The 13,979-nt window shown below is 41.3% G+C and overlaps 1 long non-coding RNA gene across 2 annotated transcripts; it reads left to right on the forward strand.

Annotated features, from left to right (window-relative positions):
• Nucleotides 1-11,371: 11,371 nt before the first annotated feature.
• LOC136777853 (uncharacterized) lies at nucleotides 11,372-12,948 on the forward strand. Of its 2 annotated transcripts, none has more exons than XR_010823325.1 (3): nucleotides 11,372-11,939; nucleotides 12,005-12,139; nucleotides 12,502-12,948. It is a non-coding gene; the product is annotated as an uncharacterized lncRNA (long non-coding RNA). The 2 variants fall into 2 exon arrangements; XR_010823326.1 differs by having other exon boundaries at nucleotides 12,541-12,948.
• Nucleotides 12,949-13,979: the final 1,031 nt, after the last annotated feature.

The following is a 13,979-nucleotide window of genomic DNA, read 5'->3' on the forward strand; positions in this document are numbered from 1 at the left end:
GGGAGTACTTATAAAGGTGCTAGGGTAACTCACTTGGGGTCAGGGATTACTTATATGGGACTAGGGTAACTCACTTGGGGTTAGGGAGTACTTATAGAGGGGCTAGGGTAACTCACTTGGGGTCAGGGAGTACTTATATAGGGGCTAAACTAACTCACTTAGTGTCAGGGAGTACTTTTATGGGACTAGGGTAACTCACTTGAGGTCAGGGAGTACTTATATGGGACTAGGGTAACACACTTGGGATCAAGGAGTACATATATAGGACTAGGGTAACTCTCTTTGGGTCAGGGTGTACTTATAAAGGGGCTAGGGTAAATCACTTGGGATCAGAGAGTACTTATATGGGACTAGGGTACATCACCTGGGGACAGGGAGTACTTATATGGGAATAGGGTAACTCACTTGGGGAAATGGAGTACTTATAAAGGGGCTAGGGTAACTCACTTGGGGTCAGGGAGTACTTATAAAGGAGATAGGGTAACTCTTTTGGGGTCAGGTAGTACTTATATGGGACTAGGGTACCTCACTTGGCTTCAGGGAGTGCTTATATGGGACTAGGGTAACTCACTTTGGGACAGGGAGTACTTATATGGGACTAGTGTAACTCACTTGGGGTGAGGGAGTACTTATATGGGACTAGGGTAACTCACTTGGGATCAAGTAGTACTTATATGGTACTAGGGTAACTCGCTTTGGGTCAGGGTGTACTTATAAAGGGGCTAGGGTAAATCACTTGGAGTCAGGGAGTACTTATATGAAACTAGGGTAACTCACTTGGGGACATGAAGTACTTATAAAGGGGCTAGGGTAACTCACTTGGGGTCAGGGAGTACTTATAAAGGAGCTGGGGTAACTCATTTGGGGTCAGGTAGTACTTATATGGGACTAGGGTACATCACTTGTGGTCAGGGAGTACTTATATAGGAGCTAAAGTAACTCACTTGGCGTCAGGGAGTACTTATAAAGGGGCTATGGTAACTCATTTGGGGTAAGGGAGTACTTATATGGGACTAGGGTACATCACTTGTGGTCAGGGAGTACTTATATAGGAGCTAAAGTAACTCACAAGGGGTCAGGGAGTACTTATATGGGACTAGGGTAACACACTTGGCGTCAGGGAGTACTTATATAGGGGCTAAAGTAACTCACAAGGGGACAGGGAGTACTTATATGGGACTAGGGTAATTCACTTGGGGACATGGAGTACTTATAAAATGGCTAGGGTAACTCACTTGGGGTCAGGGAGTACATATAAAGGGGCTAGGGTAACTCGCTTGGAGTCAGGGAGTACTTATAAGGTACTAGGGTAACACACTTGCGGTCAGGGAGTACTTATAATGGTGCTAGGGTAACTCACTTGGGGTCAGGGATTACTTATATGGGACTAGGGTAACACACTTGGGGTCAGGGAGTACATATAAAGGGGCTAGGGTAACTCGCTTGGAGTCAGGGAGTACTTATAAGGTACTAGGGTAACACACTTGGGGTCAGGGAGTACTTATAAAGGTGCGAGGATAACTCACTTGGGGTCAGGGATTACTTATATGGGAATAGGGTAACTCACTTGGGGTCAGGGAGTACTTATATGGGACTAGGGTAACTCACTTGGGATCAAGGAGTACTTATATAGGACTAGGGTAACTCTCTTTGGGTCAGGGTGTACTTATAAAGGGGATAGGGTAAATCACTTGGGGTCAGGGAGTACTTATATGGGACTAGGGTACATCACTTGGGGTCAGGGAGTACTTAAATGGGACTAGGGTAACTCACTTGGGGACATGTAGTACTTATAAAGGGGCTAGGGTAACTCAATTGGGGTCAGGTAGTACTTATAAAGGGGCTAGGGTCACAAACTTTGGGTCACGGAGTACTTATATGGGACTAGTGTAACACACTTGGGGTCAGGGAGTACTTATATGGGACTAGGGTACATCACTTGTGGTCAGGGAGTACTTATAAACGGGCTAGGGTAACTCATTTGGGATCAGGGAGTACTTATATGGGACTAGGGTAACTCACTTGGGGACAGGGAGTACTTATAAAGGGGCTACGATAACACACTTTGGGTCATGGAGTACTTATATGGGACTAGGGTAACTCACTTGGGGACAGGGAGTACTTATATGAGACTAGGGTAACACACTTGGGGTCAGGGTGTACTTATAAACGGGCTAGGGTAACTCATTTGGGATCAGGGAGTACTTATATGGGACTAGGGTAACTCACTTGGGATCAGGGAGTACTTATATGGGACTAGGGTACATCACTTGTGGTCAGGGAGTACTTATAAACGTGCTAGGGTAACTCATTTGGGATCAGGGAGTACTTATATGGGACTAGGGTAACTCACTTGGGATCAGGGAGTACTTATATGGGACTAGGGTACATCACTTGTGGTCAGGGAGTACTTATAAACGGGCTAGGGTAACTCATTTGGGATCAGGGAGTACTTATATGGGACTAGGGTAACTCACTTGGGGACAGGGAGTACTTATAAAGGGGCTACGATAACACACTTTGGGTCATGGAGTACTTATATGGGACTAGGGTAACTCACTTGGGGACAGGGAGTACTTATATGAGACTAGGGTAACACACTTGGGGTCAGGGTGTACTTATAAACGGGCTAGGGTAACTCACTTGGGATCAGGGAGTACTTATATGGGACTAGGGTAACTCATTTGGGGTCAGGGAGTACGTATATGGGACTAGGGTAACTCATTTGTGGCCAGGGTGTACGGATAAGGGGCTAGGGTAACTCACTTGGGGTCAGGGATTACTTATATGGGACTAGGGTAACACACTTGGGGTCAGGGAGTACATATAAGGGGGCTAGGGTAACTCGCTTGGAGTCAGGGAGTACTTATAAGGTACTAGGGTAACACACTTGGGGTCAGGGAGTACTTATAAAGGTGCGAGGATAACTCACTTGGGGTCAGGGATTACTTATATGGGAATAGGGTAGCTCACTTGGGGTGAGGGAGTACTTATAGAGGGGCTAGGGTAACTCACTTGGGGTCAGGGAGTACTTATATAGGGGCTAAACTAACTCACTTAGTATCAGGGAGTACTTATATGGGACTAGGGTAACTCACTTGGGGTCAGGGAGTACTTATATGGGACTAGGGTAACTCACTTGGGATCAAGGAGTACTTATATAGGACTAGGGTAACTCTCTTTGGGTCAGGGTGTACTTATAAAGGGGATAGGGTAAATCACTTGGGGTCAGGGAGTACTTATATGGGACTAGGGTACATCACTTGGGGTCAGGGAGTACTTAAATGGGACTAGGGTAACTCACTTGGGGACATGTAGTACTTATAAAGGGGCTAGGGTAACTCAATTGGGGTCAGGTAGTACTTATAAAGGGGCTAGGGTCACAAACTTTGGGTCACGGAGTACTTATATGGGACTAGTGTAACACACTTGGGGTCAGGGAGTACTTATATGGGACTAGGGTAACTCACTTGGGATCAGGGAGTACTTATATGGGACTAGGGTACATCACTTGTGGTCAGGGAGTACTTATAAACGGGTTAGGGTAACTCATTTGGGATCAGGGAGTACTTATATGGGACTAGGGTAACTCACTTGGGGACAGGGAGTACTTATAAAGGGGCTACGATAACACACTTTGGGTCATGGAGTACTTATATGGGACTAGGGTAACTCACTTGGGGACAGGGAGTACTTATATGAGACTAGGGTAACACACTTGGGGTCAGGGTGTACTTATAAACGGGCTAGGGTAACTCACTTGGGATCAGGGAGTACTTATATGGGACTAGGGTAACTCATTTGGGGTCAGGGAGTACTTATATGGGACTAGGGTAACTCATTTGTGGCCAGGGTGTACGGATAAGGGGCTAGGGTAACTCACTTGGGGTCAGGGAGTACTTATATGGGACAAGGGTAACTCAATTGGGGTCAGGGAGTACTAATATAGGGGCTAAAGTAACTCACTTGGGGTCAGGGAGTACTTATAAGGGACTAGGTTAACTCATTTGGTATCAGGGAGTACTTATATGGGACTAGGGTCACACACTTTGGGTCACGGAGTACTTATATGGGACTAGGGTAACACACTTGGCGTCAGGGTTTACTTATAAAGGGGCTAGGGTAACTCACTTGGGATTAGGGAGTACTTATATGGGATTAGGGTAACTCACTTGGGGTCAGGGATTACTTATATTGGAGCTAAAGTAACTCACTTGGGGTCAGGGAGTACTTATATGGGACTAGGGTAGCTCACTTGGGGTGAGGGAGTACTTATAGAGGGGCTAGGGTAACTCACTTGGGGTCAGGGAGTACTTATATAGGGGCTAAACTAACTCACTTAGTGTCAGGGAGTACTTATATGGGACTAGGGTAACTCACTTGGGGTCAGGGAGTACTTATATGGGACTAGGGTAACTCACTTGGGATCAAGGAGTACTTATATAGGACTAGGGTAACTCTCTTTGGGTCAGGGTGTACTTATAAAGGGGATAGGGTAAATCACTTGGGGTCAGGGAGTACTTATATGGGACTAGGGTACATCACTTGGGGTCAGGGAGTACTTAAATGGGACTAGGGTAACTCACTTGGGGACATGTAGTACTTATAAAGGGGCTAGGGTAACTCACTTGGGGTCAGGTAGTACTTATAAAGGGGCTAGGGTCACAAACTTTGGGTCACGGAGTACTTATATGGGACTAGTGTAACACACTTGGGGTCAGGGAGTATTTATATGGGACTAGGGTAACTCACTTGGGATCAGGGAGTACTTATATGGGACTAGGGTACATCAATTGTGGTCAGGGAGTACTTATAAACGGGCTAGGGTAACTCATTTGGGATCAGGGAGTACTTATATGGGACTAGGGTAACCCACTTGGGGACAGGGAGTACTTATAAAGGGGCTACGATAACACACTTTGGGTCATGGAGTACTTATATGGGACAAGGGTAACTCAATTTGGGGTCAGGGAGTACTAATATAGGGGCTAAAGTAACTCACATGGGGTCAGGGAGTACTTATAAAGGGGCTATGGTAACTCATTTGGGGTAAGGGAGTACTTATATGGGACTAGGGTACATCACTTGTGGTCAGGGAGTACTTATATAGGAGCTAAAGTAACTCACAAGGGGTCAGGGAGTACTTATATAGGAGCTAAAGTAACTCACAAGGGGTCAGGGAGTAGTTATATGGGACTAGGATAACTCACTTGGGGACATGGAGTACTTATAAATTGGCTAGGGTAACTCACTTGGGGTCAGGGAGTACATATAAAGGGGCTAGGGTAACTCGCTTGGAGTCAGGGAGTACTTATATAGGGGCTAAACTATCTTACTTAGTGTCAGGGAGTACTTATATGGGACTAGGGTAACTCACTTGGGGTCAGGGAGTACTTATATGGGACTAGGTTAACTCACTTGGGATCAAGGAGTACTTATATAGGACTAGGGTAACTCTCTTTGGGTCAGGGTGTACTTATAAAGGGGCTAGGGTAAATCACTTGGGGTCAGGGAGTACTTATATGGGACTAGGATACATCACTTGGGTTCAGGGAGTACTTAAATGGGACTAGGGTAACTCACTTGGGGACATGGAGTACTTATAAAGGGGCTAGGGTAACTCACTTGGGGTCAGAGAGTACTTATAAAGGGGCTAGGGTCACAAACTTTGGGTCACGGAGTACTTATATGGGACTAGGGTAAATCACTTGGTGTCAGGGAGTACTTATATGGGACTAGGGTAACACACTTTGGGTCACGGAGTACTTATTTGGGACTAGTGTAACACACTTGGGGTCAGGGAGTACTTATATGGGACTAGGGTAACTCACTTGGGATCAGGGAGTACTTATATGGGACTAGGGTACATCACTTGTGGTCAAGGAGTACTTATATAGGAGCTAAAGTAACTCACAAGGGGTCAGGGAGTACTTATATGGGACTAGGGTAACTCATTTGGGGTCAGGTAGTACTTATATGGGACTAGGGTACATCACTTGTGGTCAGGGAGTACTTATATAGGAGCTAAAGTAACTCACTTGGGGTCAGGGAGTACTTATAAAGGGGCTATGGTAACTCATTTGGGGTAAGGGAGTACTTATATGGGACTAGGGTACATCACTTGTGGTCAGGGAGTACTTATATAGGAGCTAAAGTAACTCACAAGGGGTCAGGGAGTACTTATATGGGACTAGGGTAACACACTTGGCGTCAGGGAGTACTTATATAGGGGCTAAACTAACTTACTTAGTGTCAGGGAGTACTTATATGGGACTAGGGTAACTCACTTGGGGTCAGGGAGTACTTATATGGGACTAGGGTAACTCACTTGGGGACAGGGAGTACTTATATGGGACTAGGGTAATTCACTTGGGGACATGGAGTACTTATAAAATGGCTAGGGTAACTCACTTGGGGTCAGGGAGTACATATAAAGGGGCTAGGGTAACTCGCTTGGAGTCAGGGAGTACTTATAAGGTACTAGGGTAACACACTTGGGGTCAGGGAGTACTTATAATGGTGCTAGGGTAACTCACTTGGGGTCAGGGATTACTTATATGGGACTAGGGTAACACACTTGGGGTCAGGGAGTACATATAAAGGGGCTAGGGTAACTCGCTTGGAGTCAGGGAGTACTTATAAGGTACTAGGGTAACACACTTGGGGTCAGGGAGTACTTATAAAGGTGCGAGGATAACTCACTTGGGGTCAGGGATTACTTATATGGGAATAGGGTAGCTAACTTGGGGTGTGGGAGTACTTATAGAGGGGCTAGGGTAACTCACTTGTGGTCAGGGAGTACTTATATAGGGGCTAAACTAACTCACTTAGTGTCAGGGAGTACTTATATGGGACTAGGGTAACTCACTTGGGGACAGGGAGTACTTATATGAGACTAGGGTAACACACTTGGGGTCAGGGTGTACTTATAAACGGGCTAGGGTAACTCACTTGGGATCAGGGAGTACTTATATGGGACTAGGGTAACTCATTTGGGGTCAGGGAGTACTTATATGGGACTAGGGTAACTCATTTGTGGCCAGGGTGTACGGATAAGGGGCTAGGGTAACTCACTTGGGGTCAGGGATTACTTATATGGGACTAGGGTAACACACTTGGGGTCAGGGAGTACTTATAAAGGTGCGAGGATAACTCACTTGGGGTCAGGGATTACTTATATGGGAATAGGGTAGCTCACTTGGGGTGAGGGAGTACTTATAGAGGGGCTAGGGTAACTCACTTGGGGTCAGGGAGTACTTATATAGGGGCTAAACTAACTCACTTAGTGTCAGGGAGTACTTATATGGGACTAGGGTAACTCACTTGGGGTCATGGAGTACTTATATGGGACTAGGGTAACTCACTTGGGATCAAGGAGTACTTATATAGGACTAGGGTAACTCTCTTTGGGTCAGGGTGTACTTATAAAGGGGATAGGGTAAATCACTTGGGGTCAGGGAGTACTTATATGGGACTAGGGTACATCACTTGGGGTCAGGGAGTACTTAAATGGGACTAGGGTAACTCACTTGGGGACATGTAGTACTTATAAAGGGGCTAGGGTAACTCAATTGGGGTCAGGTAGTACTTATAAAGGGGCTAGGGTCACAAACTTTGGGTCACGGAGTACTTATATGGGACTAGTGTAACACACTTGGGGTCAGGGAGTACTTATATGGGACTAGGGTAACTCACTTGGGATCAGGGAGTACTTATATGGGACTAGGGTACATCACTTGTGGTCAGGGAGTACTTATAAACGGGCTAGGGTAACTCATTTGGGATCAGGGAGTACTTATATGGGACTAGGGTAACTCACTTGGGGACAGGGAGTACTTATAAAGGGGCTACGATAACACACTTTGGGTCATGGAGTACTTATATGGGACTAGGGTAACTCACTTGGGGACAGGGAGTACTTATATGAGACTAGGGTAACACACTTGGGGTCAGGGTGTACTTATAAACGGGCTAGGGTAACTCACTTGGGATCAGGGAGTACTTATATGGGACTAGGGTAACTCATTTGGGGTCAGGGAGTACTTATATGGGACTAGGGTAACTCATTTGTGGCCAGGGTGTACGGATAAGGGGCTAGGGTAATTCACTTGGCGTCAGGGTTTACTTATAAAGGGGCTAGGGTAACTCACTTGGGATTAGGGAGTACTTATATGGGATTAGGGTAACTCACTTGGGGTCAGGGATTACTTATTTTGGAGCTAAAGTAACTCATTTGTGGTCAGGGAGTACTTATATGGGACTAGGGTAACTCATTTGGGACAGGGAGTACTTATATGGGACTAGGGTAGCTCACTTGGGGTCAGGGAGTACTTATAAACGGGCTAAAGTAACTCACTTGGGGTCAGGGAGTACTTATAAGGGACTAGGTTAACTCATTTGGTATCAGGGAGTACTTATATGGGACTAGGGTCACACACTTTGGGTCACGGAGTACTTATATGGGACTAGGGTAACACACTTGGCGTCAGGGTTTACTTATAAAGGGGCTAGGGTAACTCACTTGGGGACAGGGAGTACTTATAAAGGGGCTACGATAACACACTTTGGGTCATGGAGTACTTATATGGGACTAGGGTAACTCACTTGGGGACAGGGAGTACTTATATGAGACTAGGGTAACACACTTGGGGTCAGGGTGTACTTATAAACGGGCTAAAGTAACTCACTTGGGGTCAGGGAGTACTTATAAGGGACTAGGTTAACTCATTTGGTATCAGGGAGTACTTATATGGGACTAGGGTCACACACTTTGGGTCACGGAGTACTTATATGGGACTAGGGTAACACACTTGGCGTCAGGGTTTACTTATAAAGGGGCTAGGGTAACTCACTTGGGATTAGGGAGTACTTATATGGGATTAGGGTAACTCACTTGGGGTCAGGGATTACTTATTTTGGAGCTAAAGTAACTCATTTGTGGTCAGGGAGTACTTATATGGGACTAGGGTAACTCATTTGGGACAGGGAGTACTTATATGGGACTAGGGTAGCTCACTTGGGGTCAGGGAGTACTTATATGGGACTAGCGTAACTCACTTGGGGTCAGGGAGTACTTATAAAGGGGCTACGGTAACTCATTTGGGGTCAGGGAGTACTTATATGGGACAAGGGTAACTCAATTGGGGTCAGGGAGTACTAATATAGGGGCTAAAGTAACTCACTTGGGGTCAGGGAGTACTTATAAGGGACTAGGTTAACTCATTTGGTATCAGGGAGTATTTATATGGGACTAGGGTAACTCACTTGGAGTCAGGGAGTACTTATTTAGGACTAGGGTACCATACTTGGGGTCAGGGAGTACTTATAAAGGGGCTAGGGCAACTCAATTGGGTTCAGCGAGAACTTATATGTGAATAGGGTAACTCGCTTAGGGTCAGGGAATACTTATATGGGACTAGGGTAACTCATTTGGTGACAGGGACTACTTATAAAGGGGCTAGGGTAACACACTAGGGGTCAGGGAGTAAATATAAAGAGGCTAGGGTAACTCGCTTGGAGTCAGGGAGTACTTATAAGGTACTAGGGTAACACACTTGGGGTCAGGGAGTACTTATAAAGGTGCTAGGGTAATTCACTTGGGGTCAGGGAGTACTTATATGGGACTAGGGTAACTCACTTGGGGACAGGGAGTACTTATAAAGGGGCTACGGTAACACACTTTGGGTCATGGAGTACTTATATGGGACTAGGGTAACTCACTTGGGGACATGGAGTACTTATAAAAGGGCTAGGGTTACTCACTTGGGGTCAGGGAGTACATATAAAGGGGCTAGGGTAACTCGCTTGGAGTCAATGACGCTGAAGTTAGCAGCGACTTTCCAGCAGCGAGTTTCGGCGTCACATAACCCAAAACTAGCGTGTCACCCGGTACACAACACATATAGAAAACCTATATAAAATGCTTTAATATCAAATTAAAAGCAAGATAAAAATTGTATTTTTTTTTAAATAACATCAATTATGAATTAAAATAGAAAATAACAATTAATACACAGAAAAAATTGTCAAAGGAAAGATATAAGTTTAAACTCTTTATCATCATATTTGACAGACAGGGAAATTTTTGTAATTTTTTAGAATTGCACAGTCCTCTAGCCTATTAAATTCTGCGTAGGCTGGTATGATTTTTGTTAGGGATCTCGGCTTATACAATGTTTTTTTTTACGGAGAAACGGATACAGAGAGCGATAACCATGTTTTCCAACTTTCGGCAATGATTCTCAACTAGTAAGAAATTTTTGTAATTTTTTTGAATTGCACAGTCCTCTAGCCTATTAAATTCTCCGTACGCTGGTATGACTTTTGTTAGGGATCTCGGCTTGCACGATGTTTTTTTTTACAGAGAAGCAGCTATACACAGCGACAACCGTGTTTTCCAACTTTCGGCAATGATTCTCAACTAGCAAGAAATTTTTGTAATTTTTTAGAATTGCATAGTCCTCTAGCCTATCAAGAGACACGGTAGTGTCTCGACGGCAAGTACAGAAAAAAGTAGATAATAACATGTATATACGGCCGTCGAGGCACTACTCTCTTATACAGCAAGTTTGGCTGTCCTAATTTTCAAACCGATTTTTCTTTGTGAATAATCCACTATCATGATTTAAGCAAAGCTTTTCTTAAAATGGTTTTGAACGAGCTTTCATTTGAGCCCATAAACATTAAAATCGGTTCACGCAATCCAGAGATCTCATACTCTGTTAGCTATATATATGCCGAAGTTGAAATTCTTCTCCTTCCTTTCTGTATGTCTCGGGCTGATCTGTATGTCTCGGGCTGAAGTTGACCGCTTCTGTATGTCTCGGGCTGAAGTTGGCTGCTATATTCAACTGCTATATTCAATACCGGCATAACCCTAATTTCGATCGATTTCGATAGAACTGTCAATAAGGTCAAAATCAAAATTACTCTGTTTTAGGATAAAAATAGTGTGATATAATTCAAAGTGTAGATAATTAAACTAAAGGAATAAATACATGAAGGAGTCTGATGGAGAATCAGATAAGTAACACAACATTGTAAAATATATTAAAATTTAATATTTTGTGGTACTTTGTGGGATTTTATTTCAGGTTATAAATAAAATATTTTCCTTGTATGCACCTCTGATTTGAAGTCATACCAGTGCCAAATGCTCTAACAATTCTTGGAAATACCCTGTTATTGAAGAATGTAGATTAACGAAAATTGTAAATGAAACAGAAGGATGAGGTTGTTACGTTCACTCATAACCAACACACATGGTAGTGTTTCAACAACAATTAACATAAACGTTTTTAAGAAAAGTAAGTACATTGTGAAAAAAATTAGTTTAATTAAAGCAAAGTTATATACAAGGTATCCTTTCATAGTTTGCAATTTGATGCCAGACCAGTGCCAAATGCTATAACAATTCTTGGAAAAATGCAAGCACCAAAAAGTACTACCATAGTTAAAGAGGAATCAGTTACAGTTCCAGTGGATATTACTACTTTTTATAATAAAATAGATAATGAAGATAGTGCTGCCATGTGTTGCTGGAAAACAGAGCTTTGGTTTAATGCAACTACGGAGTACTGGTTGAGCAATGGAAACAGTAGTTTGAAATGTGATTAACTGTTGATGACTCAATGATATGTCAATTTACTAGCGAAAGAAAAAGATAAGCCAATTGTTCATTATCACATGGTAAAGTATGTGTAACTCATTCAACCGCTTAAAATGTATGTAATTAAAAATTAATTGTTTATTTATTTATTTTTTAATTCAGCTCAAGCATGTATTAAAATATAACAATTACTTTGTTGAGTCTCTCTTTCCAGATGTACTTCAAAGGTTATTGCAGATAAAACAGATAAGGATAATCTTGTTACATTCACTCATAATTAAGACACACGGTAGTGTCTCAATAGCTATAAACATAAACATTTTCATGTAAAGTAAGTACATTGTAAAAAGAATTTGTTTAATTAAAACAAAGTTATTTATAGGCATTATTTCATAGTTTGCAGTTTGATGCCAACCAGTGCCAAATGCTATAACAATTCTTGGAAATACCCTGTCATTGGAGAATGCAGATTAACAAAGGTTGTAAATGAAACAGAGAAGGATGAGGTTTGAACATATGCTAAACATCCAGGTATGGAAATCAATAACAAATTTCATGTTTAAATTTTTCTTTTCTTTAAACTCATATGGATTTCAACTGTCCGATAGGTTATATCATATATAGAAACAATTTTCCATGAGACAATAAATCTTTCTTATTACTACGATTAAAGAAAAGCAGATAAATATTTTCTAATCGTTATTTAATATTCAATTATAATATAAAAAAGTATTAAAACCATATATTTACCTACGCTTCCCCAATCAGAATAGAAAGAAATTATTATTATTACCAAAAAAATTATTCAAATTTAATTTTTTATAAGAATAACATTGATTTTTATAATATAATATGTAATATATCTTTTGGTACTTAGTGAGATTTTATTTCAGATTGATTTACAATAACATGTTTATTGTGTCATTGTGCAGGGTTAAGCTGTAATATTTAATACAAGAAGTCAGAAATGATTCCAGTTTACCATAGAAAGAGCCATAATGCAAAGTTAATGTTGAGAGTTAAACCTAAGGAAAAAGGTGGAGAAATTAAAAAATTAATTTGGAAGCCAATTTTTAATAGCGAAAGGCTTGCAGGTGATTTTGGGCATAAACCCTTTGAAATATATAAGTCAATTAAATCATAATTTTAATGATAACGTCATCTAGAAATGAAACAATGAAAAGAAGTCATCATATTAATATTTTCCATGCAATAGAATTTACAGTGAATAACTTTGCGAAACTGAAAGCAGTATATCCACAAAAGAGTGGCTTCCATTGTATAAATTGGTGTATTTCCTAGTTTATATTAATGAAAGGAAAATATAAATGGTACTAGTGTGCTGGAGAAAGTGCCGTAATTCAAAGTTGATATTGACGGTAACAGCTAAGAAAATGATGGATAAATATGAGCTAATTTATAAGAAAATCCTTAAGAGTGAAGTGCTTGCAGGTGATTTTAGGCATACAACTTTGGAATTAGAAATCACATAGTTGATGAAAATTATAATAAATTTATGTAGATGTGTAAATATGAAAAGAATTCATGATTGCAATATTTTACATGTGATCAGGCATATGGTGAATAAAATTAGGAAACTGAAAGCTGTATATTTAATAAAGAGAGGCATCCATTGTATAAATTGGTGTATTTCCTAGTTTATACTAATGAAGGGAAAATATAAATGGCACTAGTGTGCTGGAGAAAGTGCCATAATTCAAAGTTGATGTTGAGGTTAACAGCTTAAAAATTGATGGATAAATATGAGTTAATTTATAAGAAAATCCTTGAGAGTGAAGTGCCTGCAGGTGATTTTGGGCATACAACTTTGGAATTAGAAATAACATAGTTGATGAAAATTATAATAAAATCATGTAAATGTGTAAATATGAAAGGAATTCATAATTTCAATATTTCACATGTAATAGAACATACAGTGTGTAACTTCAAGAAACTGAAAGCAGTATACCTAAAAAACATAGACTTCCATTGCATTAACTGGTATATATTTTACAGTTTATATTAATGAAAAGAATATATAAATGTCACTAGTTTACCAGGGAAAGAGCCATAATGCAAAGATGATAGTGAGAGTAACACCTAAGAAAAAAGTGGATTTAAAGGTAAATTTAGAAACAAATTTTTGAAAGCGAAAGGCTTTAATGTGATATTGGGTATATGATGTTGAAAATATAACTCAAACAGTCATTGAATCCTATGTTAAATGCCTCTAAAAGTGTAATTATGATAAGAACTCATCATTGTAATATTTTGTATTATATTTAATAGATTAATAAATTAATATCTCGAATTGAAGCTTTACATTATGGAACGATGAGAACATTGGAAAATGTTTTATTAGATTGAATTA

Source organism: Prorops nasuta, unplaced genomic scaffold, assembly GCF_024137725.1.
Source record: "Prorops nasuta isolate Cenicafe-Biocafe unplaced genomic scaffold, Cenicafe_Pnas_1.2 PNAS00012, whole genome shotgun sequence".
In the NCBI taxonomy this organism is placed as follows: Eukaryota; Metazoa; Arthropoda; class Insecta; order Hymenoptera; family Bethylidae; genus Prorops; species Prorops nasuta.